This window comes from Alligator sinensis, unplaced genomic scaffold (genome assembly GCF_000455745.1).
Source record: "Alligator sinensis unplaced genomic scaffold, ASM45574v1 scaffold31_1, whole genome shotgun sequence".
Lineage (NCBI taxonomy): Eukaryota > Metazoa > Chordata > Crocodylia > Alligatoridae > Alligator > Alligator sinensis.
In genome coordinates this window covers 4,034,734-4,045,412 of record NW_005841884.1, presented here as the reverse complement: position 1 = coordinate 4,045,412, position 10,679 = coordinate 4,034,734, and the positions used below count along the sequence as shown (strand labels likewise).

The 10,679-nt window shown below is 46.4% G+C and overlaps 1 long non-coding RNA gene across 1 annotated transcript in view; it reads left to right on the top strand.

The window, feature by feature from the left end:
- Nucleotides 1–10,457, top strand: part of LOC112549232 — a 32,822-nt gene extending 22,365 nt beyond the window's left edge. Inside the window, exon 3 of the long non-coding RNA XR_003092606.1 lies at nt 9,975–10,457. This is a non-coding gene — a long non-coding RNA (uncharacterized LOC112549232). The remainder of the gene's footprint in view (nt 1–9,974) is intronic.
- The last annotated feature ends 222 nt before the right edge of the window (nt 10,458–10,679 follow it).

The following is a 10,679-nucleotide window of genomic DNA, read 5'->3' as shown; positions in this document are numbered from 1 at the left end:
CCCCCCGACTCCTGCCCAGCGAAAGGTGATTTCTGCTACCCCCCACTACCCCATGCCACATGGGGGTCTCTGCCATGAGCCCCCAGAAGCCCCAAGGCCGCTGCAGGAGCCAGAGAGTCCATTTTTGGTTTTTTTTAAAGGGCCAGGAGCTGGGGCAGGTGAGGGTTGGAGGGCTTGTGGCAGAGTCCCTCATGCAGCGTGGGACAGTGGGGGGCAGTGGGGAATCCCCCACCACCCAGTAGCACCTGGTGAGTAGGGTTTGTTTTTTGTTTTTTTTAAACAACCAGGAGCTCTTGGGGGGGCTGGGGGAACGGCAGGGGATGGGTCCTGGCAGGGTTCCCCCCCTGGTCCCCTCCCCCTCCTCCAGCCTCCCTTACGCTTCCCACTACTTACTGGCATGGAGTCCAGGTCTAGCTCCCTGCTGCAGCCACTGGGGACTGCCCGAATCACTGAAGCGCTCCAAATCAATTCGGACCTTTTAATTGGTTCCCTGATTTGATATGGATTTGGAGATTCAGCCACCGAATTGGGCTGAATCTTCTCTGAATCGAATCAGCACCCAAAGTGTTTCACAGCCCTACTGCCTGGTGCAAGCACTACAGATCACAGCTGTAAGGTTGCCTTTTGAGGACCACACCACAAGCCTTGATATGGGAAAGGAGGGTGGTGTGGGGCCAGTCTATAGTGTTGTTCAGGTTCTGGAGAACAATCCTTGGGATGCTGATTTAGGGTATGGATGTAGGATACATTTACTTCGTAGTAAATTGACTTTATGTGGCAAGGATGCATGACATATAGCTCTGCTATATAGGAAATCACTTGACTCCAGGATAAAGTTATCCCTTGAAATATGTATAGTAACTATACCATGCAAGAAAACCACTATACAGAATGAGTTTTGTGTCCACTCTCCTAGTTGGTTTCAGGGGAAGGAGTGGGGGAAAGGGTAGCTATTTGCATAATGCACAGTTTTCTTATCACCCATTGACCCAGCACTATAACAGCACCTGCTGATGTCAGCCTTCCTGGACTAGTTATGTGCTTACTCCTTACTGAGCACATTTACATGGGATATTTATTGCAGAGTTGCCTAATTAGCTCCTCAGTAAATGTCTTGGTATCTACATATGTGGCCCCATTAGGCTGCAGGAAACTAATAAACTCCACAACAGTATTACTTGTAAGTACAAGTACTATCCTATTGTAGAGTTTTTCATGTGCAGCAACACACATACAGACGCTGACCTGGCTGGCTAGGGCATGAGGGTGCTTCAGTGCAGGGGCTACCTGCTGGCTAGCCCTACACTAAAGTACCCTCATGTCCCAGCCTCATGCATCTGCAGCATATTGAGCTGGGTCAGAGCAGTCCCAGGCTAGCAGGCTGACCCCCCAGACTCCCTGCCAGCCAGGGCTGCTCTGACCCAGTTCAGCATGCTGCAGTTCCAGGTGCATATTCAAATGGTATGCCCAGGAGCAATTAATTCAAGTGCAATATGAGCCAGAGTTTATTGCTTTGAATTAACTGCACATGTAAATGTTCCCACTAAGGAGTAAAATGACTTAGTAGTGAGGCTGAATCACACCATAACTAGCATGTCATTTGTCAGCACCGTAGACAGGTTTGTCTACTTTATACTGGAGGCCTCTCCAGCTCTAAGACTGCCTATATTGGGAGGACAGTGAGTTTTTAAAACCACCTTATCCATTGGTCTCCCTGAGCTAGAGTTTCTAGAATGCATCTCAGAGGCACGGCACAGACTAACCCTGTTGGGTGATGTTGGACACGTCTCTGTTTCATTGCCACCATTTGCAAAATAGGAATAATGATTCTGACCTCATTTTTATAGCACTACGAGACATCCTGATAAAAAATGCTACAGAAGAGTTAGCTGGCATCAATATGTACTTCCAACAACCCTTCTGTGATTGTAAATTGGGTCAGAGAGGTTTATTAGTGATGCTGCTTAGAAATGAAAGAAAGCCAGCAAGGACCCAAGTTACATCAGTTCTACCCTATCTTCTTAAAATAGTAGGGACTCAATATGAAATATTCTGAGCTAGTCTTTATTTAACACTGAAGGGGACAGGTACATGGGTTTGGACAGATTTCTCTAGGTCATTCTAAGTCAGTTAAGTGGGTCAAAATTGCAGCATGTCCAAAGGCATATATTTAAGGTCAGGGACAGTTGAACACAGGCCCAGTGTAATTTAGATCAGTTTTATATACCAATGGAAATTCAACCAGGATTGGAAATAGACGGATGAGCAGCTGTCACTAGATAGGTGGCTATAACTGCACCTTGTAACTAGTAATAGGAAAGGAGTGGGGAAACAAGTAATAGCTTGCTTGCCTTTAACAAATATCTACACTGGGATAGACATGATGGGTGCTTACAGACATCATGGGGGGGGCGGGAAACAGCAATTTACTTTCAGCTCAGCGCACCCTGCGTTGAGCACAGCATATGCCCAGAAGAGGAATCACATCAGTTTGACCCGGCTTGCCCAGCGTCTGCATAGCTTACATACTTCAGCAGGGCTTTTTGGTGTTTTTATCTAATAGCTAATTAATCACCTATTAGATAAAAGTACCAGAAAGCCCTGCTGAAGTGCGCAGGCTATACAGACACTGGGGAGCCGGGTCAAATTGATGTGATTCTTCTTCCAGTAAAGCACTTCCAGGAAGTCTTCTCCATCAGGTTGGGTGAAGTTACCTCATGTTGCATCATCTGTACACTGCTTTTTAATACTAGTTTCATGCTGTTTATGCTGGTCTAAACATTGAATCTCTCTCTATGCTTTAAGTCTTCACCACAGCCTTGATAAATTTAATGCAAAACTCATCACTTTATTTTAGAACTAAGTACACACCCCCAGCAAATTCAGCAACTATTCGACCTCCCTTCATGAAGAGATGCTCTTCATGAAGGGAAGGCATCAACCTTTCCATTTTGCATCAACCTTTTCCTTTTGCATCAACCTTTCCATTTTGCTCCTTAAGGCGTTAATTAGCCCCCAAATTCATTCTTTCCTCACAGAGAATGTACTCAAAACAGCCATGTTAGTCAAATTGTGCTCAAAACAATTACTGTGAACTGAAATATTCCAAGTACAAAGGCATAAGGTGGGGAGGGGTGGGAGGGTATGATGGGCAATTCATTATGAAGCCTGGAAAAGCTCTAGTATTTTCTACTGCAGGCAGTGGTTGCCATCTAGTGGGTGCAGATGTTTAGTACCATCTTCTTATTGCAAGTAGCCCAGCCCACTGCTTTTATAGGATGGCAAGTGGACTTTGAATTTCAGAGCATGGAAGAAATTTATGTATCAAAACAAAAATGTTTAGAGATTTTAGTCTTAGAGCAACTTGTGCCACATGGAAAAAAATTGAAAAGTAATCAGTTCAGAAACAATTCTGTATGTATAATGTAGTCTAGCCTATTTTATATAGCAAGAAAACAGGGGGTCAGCAGGGCAGGCCCTATGATGAGAGGCTGAGGGACTTGAACCTGTTCAGTCTCCAAAAGAGAAGGCTGAGAGGGGACCTAGTGGCAGTCTACAAACTATGAAAACAAGAGGAAAAGTGCTAACCGAACTGGAATCTATAGAGTTACATGCATACCAATGATAGCAGAATTTTTGCTTCATTGGGTCAGAATACAAGGGAGTCGGTTGGGGGGGGGGGGCGGGACTTAACAGTGGGGGTCTACTACAGGCCACCCAGCCAGGGGGAAGAGCTGGACAGGGAATTCTCAGGTCAGCTCGTGGAGGCAGTTAGGTCAAGGGACATGGTCATCATGGGTGACCTAAACTATCTGGACATCTGCTGGGAAGAGCAGTCAGCCAGTTCGGCTGGCTCATGTAGGTTCCCAGCCAAGTTACAGGACCTCCACCTAACCCAGGAGGTGCACAGTCCCACCAGGGGAAATGCATTATTGGGCCTGGTCCTGGCCACAGGTGATGAGTTGGTGAGGGGATTGTGGGTTCTCATCCACCTAGGCAATAGCGATCATCGCCTGCTGGAATTCAACATCCAGCACAGGATGTCAAAGGCCTGCAGCAAGGCAGCAGCCCTGGGCTTAAGGAGGGCGGGTTTCAATGAGGTAAGGAGACTAGTCAAGGAGGCACTGAGGTCCCGGAGGGGAGGGGATTTGGGAGTCCAAGGAGAGTGGTTGTTCCTGAAGGAGACAATTGTCCAAGCCCAAAGGGTGACAATCCCCACATGGATCAAAGGGGGCAAGAGAGTGCTCAAAAGCCCCCATGGCTCACCAAAAGCATCCAGGAATGTCTCAAAGCCAAAAAGGAGGCATATACCCAATGGAAAGGAGGGGCTATCACCAAGGAGGATTATACCTCCATTGCTCGAGATTGTAGGGGGGCTGTAAGGAAGGCTAAGGTGAAGATGGAACTGGGACTAGCGACCCAGATCAAGGACAACAAGAAGTCCTTTTTTAAATACATAACGGGTAAAAAGAAGGTACCGAGTAACGTGCGGCCTCTGCAGGACACACTTGGAAATCTGGTGGTCACACCAGATGACACAGCTAATCTATTTAACAGATTCTTTGCTTCCATTTTTCTGAGCAGGGACAGGGACATCCCCCCCAACTGGGATCCCAGATGAACCCAGGGGAGGCACAGCTAGGCCCAGGGTCACTGAGGATCTAGTCAGGAAACTTCTGGTAGGACTAGAAGTGTTCAAATCAGCAGGTCATGATGATCTCCACCCCAGAGTGCTGAGGGAATTGGTGGAGGTCATTGCGAGACCCCTGGCACAGCTTTACGAGCACTTGTGGTGCTCTGGCAAGGTGCCAGAGGACTGGAAAAGGGCCAATGTGGTCCCCATTTGCAAAAAAAGGGAGGAAAGAGGACCCAGGAAACTATAGGCCTGTTAGTTTTACCTCGGTCCTGGGAAAGCTCTTTGAGAAAATTATCCAGGAGCACATCTGCAAGGGACCAGCAGGGGAGATTATGCTTAGGGGCAATCAACGTGGGTTCATTAGAGGCAGGTCCTGTCAGACCAACCTGGTGGCCTTCTATGACCAGGTCACACAATCCTTGGATGCAGGTGTCGCAGTGGACGTAGTCTTTCTGGACTTTAGGAAGGCCTTTGACACTGTCTCTCACCCCATTCTCGTTAAAAAAATTAGGCAACTGTGGTGTCAATGCCTACACAACCAGATGGGTTGCAAACTGGCTGGAGGGCCACACCCAGAGAGTGGTGGTGGATGGGTCATTTTTGACCTGGAGGGATGTGGGCAGTGGGGTTCCCCTGGGCTTGGTCCTCGGGCCTGCACTGTGCAACATCATCATCAGTGACTTGGACAAGGGGGTGAAAAGCACCTTGTTCAAATTCATGGATGACACTAAGATGTGGGAAGAAGTGGGCATGCTAGAAGGGAGGGACAGGCTACAGAGGTGGGCAGATGAGAACAGGATGGGTTTCAACACTGACAAGTGCAAGGTGCTGCACTTGGGCAGTAAGAACCAGCAGCATACCTACAGGCTGAGGAACTCCCTTCTTGTCAGCACAGAGGCAGAAAAGGATCTTGGGAGTCACTATTGATTCCAAGATGAACATGGGCTGACAATGTGGGGACGCGGTCAGGAAGGCTAACCGCACCTTGTCATGCATCCACAGATGCATCACAAGCAGGCCCAAGGAGGTGATCCTCCCCCTCTATGCGACACTGCTCAGGCCACAGTTGGAGTACTGCGTCCCGTTCTGGGCGCCGCACTTCAGGAGGGATGTGGACAGCATCAAGAGGGTCCAGAGGAGGGCCACCCGCATGATCAGGGGGCAGCAGGGTAGGCCCTATGAGGAGAGGCTACAGGACCTGAACCTGTTCAGCATCCACAAGAGAAAGCCGAGAGGGGATCTGGTGGCCATCTACAAATTGGCCAAGGGGGACCAGCAGGCAATGGGAGAGTCCCTGTTCAGGAACAAGGAATAACAGCCATATGTTGACTGAGAGTAGAATCAGACTAGACATCAGGAGGCGCTACTTCACAGTCAGGGCAGCTAGGATTTGGAACCAACTTCCAAGGGAAGTGGTGCACGTTCCTACCCTGGGGGTCTTCAAAAGGAAGCTAGATAGACACCTAGCCGGGGTCATTTGACCCCAGCATTCTTTCCTGCCATGGCAGGGGGTCAGACTTGATGATCTGATTAGGTCCCTTCCAACCCTACCAACTATGAAACATATGGTCCTGTTGCTCACTCTCCATCTGATATCATAATCCATAGTGACTTCACAATCAGTTTTGTGGCAAAGTTAAGTACCTGCTTCAAACCTTACCTCATATCATCTACACATGAATCAGTTTGTGAATGCAGCTCAACCAACCAACCCCCGGCAGAGATGCGTGTAATAACAAAAGCTCTTTTTTGGTATAGAAACAGGGAATCATAGTGTTGGAAGGGAGCCCAGAAATCATCTAGTTTAATCCACTGCACAGATGCAGGATTAACCATCCGTCTCCATCCCCAAACAGATGTTCATCTAGTTTCTTTTTGTATAGCACAAACCAGGTTTCCCAAATGAAAGAGCTACTCCGACAGCAAGAACTTTTTGGCTGGCATATCTGTGCCCATACTAAGTCTTCTGATGACAGCTGTGTCGGAAAGAGCTTTCATTACAGATGAACTTTCTATGAAATCAAGGTGTTGCTTTCAAGCCAACATCCTTGTTATAAGAAGGAAAGAAGAAAAAAAACCTTTCAACAAATGTTTGTGGAGAAACTTAGTTTTGTAACATCAAAACCTAACTGGGATGGAAGAAAGAAACATCTTTTCAACCTCTTTCACCCAGTGACACTTTAAATAATTAAAACTGAGTTCATCAGGAACTAAATTCTCTAGTTACTAATACACTCAACTGATTGACTGATTGAGTCAGGAAAAACGCTTAAAGCCTGAGGCTTCTCCTACTATGAAACTTTTGTGCATATGATAGTGGTAGAAGTGGAAAGAAACCAAGAGCCCATCAACCTTAGGGAAGCAGGGAGAGAAATCCACTGTCCATTGCCTCATCGCAGTTACCTGATGTATTAGTTAAGGGACATTTTCTTTGCTAGGGGCTTGGGCTAGCATGTGGCAAGATTCTTTTGTTATATTGTGAAAGGTAGCACAGACCCTTAGCTTAAGGAACACTTGCTCAGTTCTCCCTTGGTTTTGCAAGGACAGTCAACACAGCTTATCTTTCTATCCTGCCTAAAACAGCCGTGAGAAGGTGAACAAACCACAATGTATACTTTGGGGCATTTTGTCCTTTTCTGCTCCCTTTGAGCCACTCTGCAGTATCAAAGCGTAGGCAGGAGAGGAAACCATCTACCAAATCCCTTGATAAAGGGCTTTCCTGACAGGGAGAAACAGATGGAGATTCTGTGCATTGCCATCTCCTATGCCACCTTCTTCTAAGTGGTGATATTGCATCTGGATGGAAAGCACAATGATTTGGCTCTCCTCAGTTGTTACACAGTCCCTAGGGGACCATTACTACTTGGAAACAAAGATAGAGCAGCCCCCTGGCTCCTCTGGTTTGAGTTGGGGCCTTTGCTCATGGAGCCGTAACTGGTCATTGGTCCTTAGTTTCTCTTTCCCCTTGAGTGGCTGATTGGAAGGGAGTAATCCTCTCCAACACACTTTCTTAGGCTGATGAAAGCCATCAGAGCCCTTATACTTATCTTTTGAGAGCTTCCAGAGTTGAAAGAAGACCCCACTGCAGCCTCAAGGACTCCACTGTGCCAAGACCATTTATGGGAGCTGTGCACAGACATAAGACCTTGGTTCTTTTCCACCAGTTTAAACTGGCTGGGCCAAGATGGGCAAAAGGGCAGGATGCAGCAATGACACAGTTATCCCAAGTCAGGAGCTTTCCACAGGATGTATAAATAATACCTATATTCAGCAGCTACAGTACAAAGGAAAGAAGGCTGGAGATGATCTTTCCAAGGAATGAACAACAAACAGTAGGTGGTGGGGTCTGTACAAAACTGCTACCAAGAAACAAGCCTGGTCTACTTACTCTCACATGCACCAGGTATGCTCTTGTAGGCTCTCCTTCTTAGGCATGCTCCTGAGAGCAGCCTGGGGCACTTCTACTACCAGTCTAATAGCAACAACACAACACAGTAGAAGGTGGACAAGGAAAAGAAGCACCAGGGTGCAGCTTATGTTGCAGTAGCAGTCTCAGGATCAGTGTGGAGGTGATGCTAACATGTCTGGGAGGAAATGAATGCAGAATTGAATTTAAACACTACTGCTTTGGTACTATAGGCCCATGATAGCCTTAATGATGCACTGCCTCTTGGTCACGATGGTCTTCTTAGCTCCATCCCACTTCCCTTGTCCAGACAAATAGAACTGGACTGAGGTGCATGGGGCAAACAACACTTCCAGGGCCAGCTTCAGATGCATCAGGAGGAGGGACAGCAGGTTGGGTTTCACACCTGTCAGGGAAGCAAGTTCTTCCATGTAGTCAATGTAGTGGACCTGCAGGACAATGTGCTGGCTAGGAATGTATCTTCAGACAAAGGAAAGAAAAAGCCACATTACCTGGTATTAATTATATGCTGGCCGTTTATTCAGAAATCAGTCTGTGACCATATTCATATCTGGAACTAACCTACCCCAAACATATCCAGCACTAATTAAGCTCTTCTCTAGCTCCAGTAAAAATAATTTAAACAAACATTCTGCAAAAATGTTTTTTTACCTGACTGGGTACGCCATGAGTCTGATCCAAAGCGCAGTGAAATTAAGGGATGCCTACCATCACTACCAATGGCTTCAGTACGCTTTAGATCAGACCCTGTATCACATGAAATCTCAAGCCCTGACTGACTTTGGACCTAGTCAATCTCACTACCTAAAGTACCCCCGGTCCATCTCCCGGCCCTTTAAAAAAAAAAAAAGGCCCCAATTCACTGGCTGCTGCCCAATGCTGTGTGGGAGGGCCTCTGCCATGAGCCCCCATAAGCCCCAATGTCCTCTGCAGCAGCCGGTGAGTGGGGGCTTTTTTTTTTTTTAAAGGGTCAGGAGCTGGGCTGCGCAGGGCAGCCATTGGGAGGGCTGGGAGAACAGGCAGGAGTTGGGGGGGCTCATGGCAGGGCCCCCCCACGCAGCTGGGGGCAGAGGGAATTGTCCCCCTCAGCAGCAGCAGGTGAGTGGGGCTATTTTTTTTTAAATTTATTTATTTGTTTTAAAGAGCCGGGAGCTGGGGCCAGGCAGGGCAGCCATGGGGGAGTTGGGGAGCACTCAGAGAGCCTGGGGGAGTAGGCAGGGGATGGGATGGGACCTGGCAAGGGTCCCCCCATTGTCCTCTCCCCCCTCATCCATCTCCCCCTCCTCCGCCCTTTACTTACCATTATGGAGTCTGGGTCCAGCTCCCTGAGGCAGCAAGTGGGGACTGCCCAAATCTCCAAAACTTCTCTGAATCAATTTGAACCTTTTAATTGGGCTCTTGATTCAATTTAGATTCAGAGATTCAGCTGCTGAATCTCCTCCAAATCAAATCAGTACTCTAGGGCTGTGTGAAGCTTTGTTTGCACGGCCAAATATTGCATTTAGTTAGTTTTCTCCTACAGGTTCAACAGGAATAAAGACGACATGTTTTAGAGTAGGTTTTTAAAGCAGGTGTATACCACCTCCATGGGGTAGCCATTGTTAAAAACATGAGTCAGTCACCCAGTTTCTTGTCCTGGTGCTGAGAAATACCTGCCAGTAGAGAGACAGGACTGTATCAAGGTAATGCTTTTGCTCCTTGTTTTGTGCCCTTACCCTTGTGCTTCCTTGTAGCAGGTTAGTCTCCTTGAAAAAATGCTAAATAAGTATCCGAGTCAGATATTTGAATCATGTGAATACAAATGGAAAACAATAGAATCTAATACTGCAGGTTATGCAAAAAATACCACTTTTAAAAAAAATTTAATTTGTGTCATTGCACAACTCAAGGGTCCATGCTTTTATTTTCTAGGTGCTGTGCAAGAAAATAAAGACCAGCGAGTTCCCAATCTAGAACTACGCACAAAAAGTGAATGGAACAAACACATGGAAGGAAGAGAGGAAAGAGTAACAATAAGATGAGCTTTTAAAACAAAAACAAAACAAAACAAAAATCACAAATTTACATTAGTCTCAGCTTGTCACCTGTTCACCCAACTCATCATTTTGTCTAAGTGCTAAGAAATCTTAGGAGTTAAACACATTAAACAGATTTTAAAAAATGTATTAAAAAGTATGAGGAGAAAATCTGATATTCATTTCTCATACTCTGATACTCATACCCAGTGAGACTCAATTCTAAATCCTTTGGGCATTTTATAAAAAAAAAAGAGAGAGAGAAGAATTATAGTGGATGTGGGTGGATCTAAGAAGCCAGCTCCAGTCTGTTCTTCCTACTGTTAAAGAGGGGTTGAAAATGATTCAAACTTGTGACCCTTTGGTTAGGACTTTCCAAAATAAACAACTAGGCTTGCATAATTTCCTGTCCCAGTCTGTGGAATCTCAGGGCACATGGGTGATAATTCTGGGAATCATACAAGATGACAAAAAACCTTGCTGGATATCTGGAAGTCATTTTTGTTTAAGACACTATCTCTCCTTTTCCTTACAGCATCATGAAGGAAAAACCCGTTTTGAACACCTTGGGCACATCTACATATCATTAATGAGCCATAAA